This window comes from Acomys russatus, chromosome 28 (assembly GCF_903995435.1).
Source record: "Acomys russatus chromosome 28, mAcoRus1.1, whole genome shotgun sequence".
Classification (NCBI taxonomy): Eukaryota; Metazoa; Chordata; class Mammalia; order Rodentia; family Muridae; genus Acomys; species Acomys russatus.
The window spans coordinates 38,111,115-38,117,135 of NC_067164.1; positions in this window are offsets into that span (position 1 = coordinate 38,111,115).

Sequence of the window (6,021 nt, forward strand, 5' to 3'; positions counted from 1 at the left end):
ACAGAAATAATAGCATAATTGCTAATCCAAATGTTTGCTAAGTGAAGAAAAGACCAGAGTATTTATTTTGCCTTCATATATTTTTGTTTTTCTTAGACTATAAAACCAAATTCTTGATTTCCAAGGTGACTGTTCTCATGGAAAAGCTTTGGCAGATAGAGAATACCTTGGTTGTGTCACCTTGACCTGTGTATTTGCATGTTGGCACCAGTCACCTACACACTAATGCTTATTTTCAATAGACCAAATTTTGATAACTTATTTGTTAATAGCACAGAAACCAGGGCCTCTTTTTGTCCCATGGTTTCAGGCTATTGTGGAATTTGGACCAGAAAGCTGCCTACTGCTCAGAAAGTGCAAACCCTCAAGGACTGTGCATAGTGGTCAGCTCAGTTTTTAAAAAAGAACTTTTTCAAAGTTTGCTTTAAAATACTTTAACCAATAGTGCCTTGATGTTTTCTCAAACACCCACTTACCTCTCATTCTCATGGGTCAGGGTTATACCCCAACTTTTCCTAGTTCGTGGCCCCCAGTTGTTTCATTTTAAGTCAACAAAAAGAGATAAATCAATCTCTAGTTGTAAGTGGGAATTGTGAACTGTTTTTATTTAATCACTCTTTGTTTCTGATGTCACTAAAAATGTGGTTTTGGGAACTAATTTCATCTCAAGAGAGCAGGGGAACTGCTTTTTGTCACTATACCTTCTGTCATTACAGGGATGATCCACAGCTATTTGATAAAAGAACAGAACTAACATCACATGAGCAACTATAAAATAAATTAAAAAAGATGAGGCCTCGGGTCATTTTTTGGTTATTCAGACCCGAGTGGCAGCAGTGCCACTGAGCTGCAGATAAGCCTTCAGCGTAAGCCTCCTCACCCTCAGCTTCGCAACAGATAGCTGTAGGTGGAATTAGAAATGGGAATTTCACTCTTTTCCTGGAACTCAGAAACTTTGTTTCATTTTCTTTCAGAATGTGGCATTTTTACATTTTTCTCTGAGGGGAACTTTATCCAACCCTCCATGAGTTCTGAGTTCGGTCACATTTCGGAAATTGTGTGTTAACTGCTTTCAGCATATGGCAGGCTCTGGGCAGACTGTTCACATTGCACTTGGTCTTCACCCACTTAGTGCGTTCTCTCCAAACTGCTTGATCACTGTTGGCCTCGATCCTTCCTTCTGGAAACGAATAGCAAAAAAACAAAACAAAACAAAAAAAAACAAACACACACACACACAAAATCAAAGTCTTGTGTTGTGTGATTATTAGAGTGTAAATGAGTGGAAGATGACTGGGAAATGCTTGGCATGTATAAAGCATTCGCAAGAAATGATCACTTCTGAGTTGTTCCTGCAGATTCAGCCTTCCTTTGAGTGCCGCCATCGCTCCTATGTGTTCTAGACCATTGGATCTCTGTATATTCAGCTCTCTGTGCTCAGTAAAGAGTAGATCCAGTTACCCTAACCTTACAAAGAGGGTAGAATAGAGACTTCAGTTGCCAGGTTATGATGAAGTCAAAATAATACCCTCCCCTGGAGTGTGTGTGTATGTGTGTGTGTGGTGCGTGTGTGTGTGGTGCGTGTGTGTGTGTAGTGCATGTGTGTAGTGTGTGCACGTGTGTGTGTAGTGCGTGTGTGTGTAGTGCATGCGCGTGTGTGTAGTGCATGTGTGTATGTGTGTGTGTGGTGCGTGCACGTGTGTGTAGTGCATGTGTGTATAGTGCATGTGTGTGTGTAGTGTGTGTGTGTATGTGTGTGTAGTGCGTGCACGTGTGTGTAGTGCGTGTGTGTGTGTAGTGCATGTGTGTAGTGTGTGCACGTGTGTGTGTAGTGCGTGTGTGTGTAGTGCGTGCGCGTGTGTGTAGTGCATGTGTGTATGTGTGTGTGGTGTAGTGTGTGTGTGTATGTGTGTGTAGTGCGTGCACGTGTGTGTAGTGCATGTGTGTGTGTAGTGCATGTGTGTATAGTGCGTGTGTGTGTGTAGTGCGTGTGTGTGTAGTGCGTGTGTGTGTGTAGTGCATGTGTGTAGTGTGTGCACGTGTGTGTATATGTGTGTGTAGTGCGTGTGTGTGTAGTGCGTGCGCGTGTGTGTAGTGCATGTGTGTGTGTAGTGCATGTGTGTATAGTGCGTGTGTGTGTAGTGCGTGTGTGTATGTGTGTGTAGTGTGTGTGTGTATGTGTGTGTGTGTGTGTGTGTGTGTGTGTGTGTGTGTAGTATGTGGGGGGGCTACTGGGAATTGAACCTAGGTGTTCCCACATGCTGGATGTGCTCTCCACTGAGTTACACCCTCAGCCTGGAGAAATAGCCTTAAAAGGGTAGGGATATATTATTATACTATTTTTTTACCAACTTAATAGCTTTAATATTGATTTATGTCTCATAGAGGAAATAAAGCAGCAGAAAACAATTTTTTTCTCCAACTTTCCATAACCGAACCCTACTAACATCCCTAGAGGAGAAATGGCCTAAGCCAAAAATATCCTGCAAGTTGCCAGTCTTCTGTCACTCTGAGGAGCATGATTTGTACACCCAGCCCCTCGCCACCCCCTCTGTTCCCTTCTGGGTTGAGTGATGGAGTCAAGCGCCAGGCGGGAAGACGACACAAGACCTACCGAAACAACAGGAGCAAGCGAAGCCTCGCTGCCCTTCAGTCTAGCAAAGCACGCTTCGTAACCAGGCATCATCCGATAGGGGAAACCGACTCCTGGAAGCACTCCTCCTTTCACTCACGTCTCAGGTTCGGTGCTATCTGACATGGCCAATGTGGAAGGTATTCTCTGATGCTCGGGTAGAGGAAAACGGAGGTGTGAGCCTTTCCTCGGCTCTAGTCCAATTGTACTGCATTACTTTGTTCCTGAAAGTTGGTCATTTGGTGCCAGCCTTGACCTTAACTAAATGTGAGCCTCACTTTGACTTGGAAGATTTTTAACTCACACAGGAGTTGAGTTAGTTTGTTATTACTCTTGTCAGATTTTTACTTTGAAAAACAAAAACAAAATCCTCTTTCTCTCAGGGAGTTCGTTTCCCACTGCTACTCTGTGTTCTTTTCTGTTAATGCCTGTAGCCTTCCAACACTGGCTTAAGAAGGGCCTGTTTGGAGCTACCGGGAGCTGTTTAGGGATACCAGAGGCGCACAGCAACTGAGTTTCCAGGAGAGATTCACAGAGCAGGCACTGCTGGCCTTGGCCTGCAGGGGTCTGGGATGGCTGCGTGGCCCAGCAGCTAACAGCTTGTGTGTGTTACTGTGTGACAGGGCTGTCCCCTGCAGACATGGGGCCATGGGAGTGCTGGTGATTTGCGCACAGGAATCCTTGGTAATGACGAGAATAGAAATGCTTGTTTGTTTACTTTTTGTAGCTAGAAACAAATCATTCCTTTTGTGAGGAAGTATAGTTCAATCTTTTGGGTTTTAAGTTTTTTTACCTTTCTGCATGATTATTGATCACCTTTCTTCATAAGCTCCGTGTCAACTTGGGCAGACTTCAATTATAATAAGAAAGCCCCACAGAATGCTAATATAATGGCAATATAAGACGATAAGGATTGGCTATAAGATCCAAACTATACTAAACTATAGTAAAATACATAATCTTCGCATCTTTATACTTTATGATTTTTAACGTTTTTGGGTAAGTTTCACACATTCCTACCTGTAGCTGTGAGCACCCATTGCTATGACAACTCCTCAGATATCTTTTAGAAAATTGATATTAATAAAACAAAATCTTCAAATGACCCTTTACCCTTCCTGGGAAGGGCTCCACCAACAAGATCCTGAGGTGATTGTGCCTTTTCCTGGGTGGTGATATGAGGAGGCCCCAGAAGTTTACAGTAAACAGGGCAGAAGGAAGAGACTTCTCAGAGAGGAAATCCATTTGCCAAGAGCAGGGTTAGAAATGAGACCGTTACGAGGGACTTGGGGAGCAGTTGAGAGTCTAGAGTGAAGATGAACACAGCTGCAGAGTACGGACAGAGGCATGGCTGAACTCAGTGAATAATTACAGAAGAGGGCACGGGAGAAGGACATGGGAAAGATCCCGGCCAACTGGCCTTCTTAGTCACAGGCCCTGGTGACTAAGTCCCCTCAGGCTCCAGGCACACCAGACCGAAGTATTCAATCACATGATTTTTGTAAAGCCAAAAATACGGTTTCATGACTCAGCTCTGGTCAAAGTCATATGTGTATTTGTGGAAGATAACATCTGTGTATTTTAATTTTAACATGTGGAAAGGAGTAATTATTTTTTTCAGAGACTTTGTAAAGACATCATTGAGGAGAAATATCACTTTGTAACACTTTATAAATTCAATAGGTACTATTATCTGTCTGTTCACTGATACTGTCAGCAATGAGATGTGTGTCCCCAGAGCCTATTCCTTTTTGTTCAATCTTGAGACACAGCATTCTGTCCCCATCTCTTTGGTTTGATGGTTTTGTGTCTGTAGACACCACGGTCTTGCTGCTTTGGGGTGTTCCTTCACATTTGAGTCCCATGCCCATCTTTTATTTTCTGATAATTGAAACAATAGCAGATATGATAGGCTGACCTCCCTGTTCTCTTAAATTGGTCAGCAAAGCATCCACTTATCCAAGTGAAATAAGTATAGAAGCCGAGAGACAGGGTACTAATTTCTTTTTCTTTCCTCAGTGACAGAAATGAAGATTTTGAGGGGAAACAAAATACTGGTTTACAAAGAGCTGGCGTCAATGTGTCAAAGGTGACTAACCCTTGAATGCTATCCAGGCACCTAGCACAGGAAAAGCAGGGTGCAGTAAGATGGGGCCGTTTGTGTACCTGGGTCAGCTCTTAAAACCCTGTGAGGAGCTGTGGTAAGCGGGGCAGGGCCACACTCCAGCGTGTGGTAGACGCCCGTTCCCTTGCTCCCTTGCCTCAGATGTGGGACATGGCATCGGAGGCTGTTACTTTCTCTGGGACCTGCTTTCTGTGCTGTTCTAAGTGTGCCTGTTATGTTACTGCTAAAAGGGTGAGACCCAGAACAGCATGAATCAACCATCCTTCCTTCCCTCCTCCATCCTCCCTCCCTCCATCTGTTCCTCCTTCCCTCCCTTCCTCCCTCCCTCCCTCCCTTTCTTCCTTTCTTTCTTACTGAACCTTACTCCTAGCTCAGCCCTCTGCTGAGCACCTCCGCTGGAAGCTGGTCTTCACTCAAGTGGAGATCCTCTGTGATGTTACACCACTGTGACCATTGTTGCACCATGGTGACAGAAAAATAAATTTTCCTCTCTTAATACCCAGAGAAGATCTAGAATATTTGAAATAAGTTCCTGGGATCTATGGCCCAACAATTTCTTCATAAACTACAAACTACATTACAAAAATATTTGCTAAAACCCCCAAACACCTTGGTTTATCTGTCTATAAACAAAGATGCAGCTCTTATAGAAACAAACAAACAAAAAACCAATCTTCTATATCTAAGGGGGATTGGCTAATAGCAAGGAAGCAATCGCTGAGAACTTACCAATTAAAAAATGTTAAACATACCTTGATTTATTTTCTGTTACTCGCTTTAGAGTGTTTGTACTTTCACCACAATGAGTTCCTGGCCTGAGGTGGGAAGCCCATCTTATCATCCTTCATTCTGTCCCTAGTGACCTCCCGTAGTGTGACACTATCCCTGGGGAGAAAAGAGGAAGTCTGTGACAGATCAAATTAATGATATCACAAAGTGTGACTTGGTGAACCATGGGGTTTTTGGGTTATGTAAAGGAATATAGGTGAGGGGTTACTTACAGGAGCATGGATGACTCAAAGGTAGCCTTGTCACTCGAAGCACACCCCGGCATGGTGATGGCTCAGGACCCCTGCGGCTCTCTGCATTGCTTACAGTCAGCAGTACAGAGGGAGAGAGTCTCACTTGAGAGCTCCCTGGGTCTTTAGCAGCTTCCTCACAAGATAGAATGGGATGTGGGATGCTTCAGTTTGGAGAAAAGGCTTGTAAACATGCCTCACAGTTCCCAGGACCTGGCTATTGTATACCTAGATTCTCGTGTTTG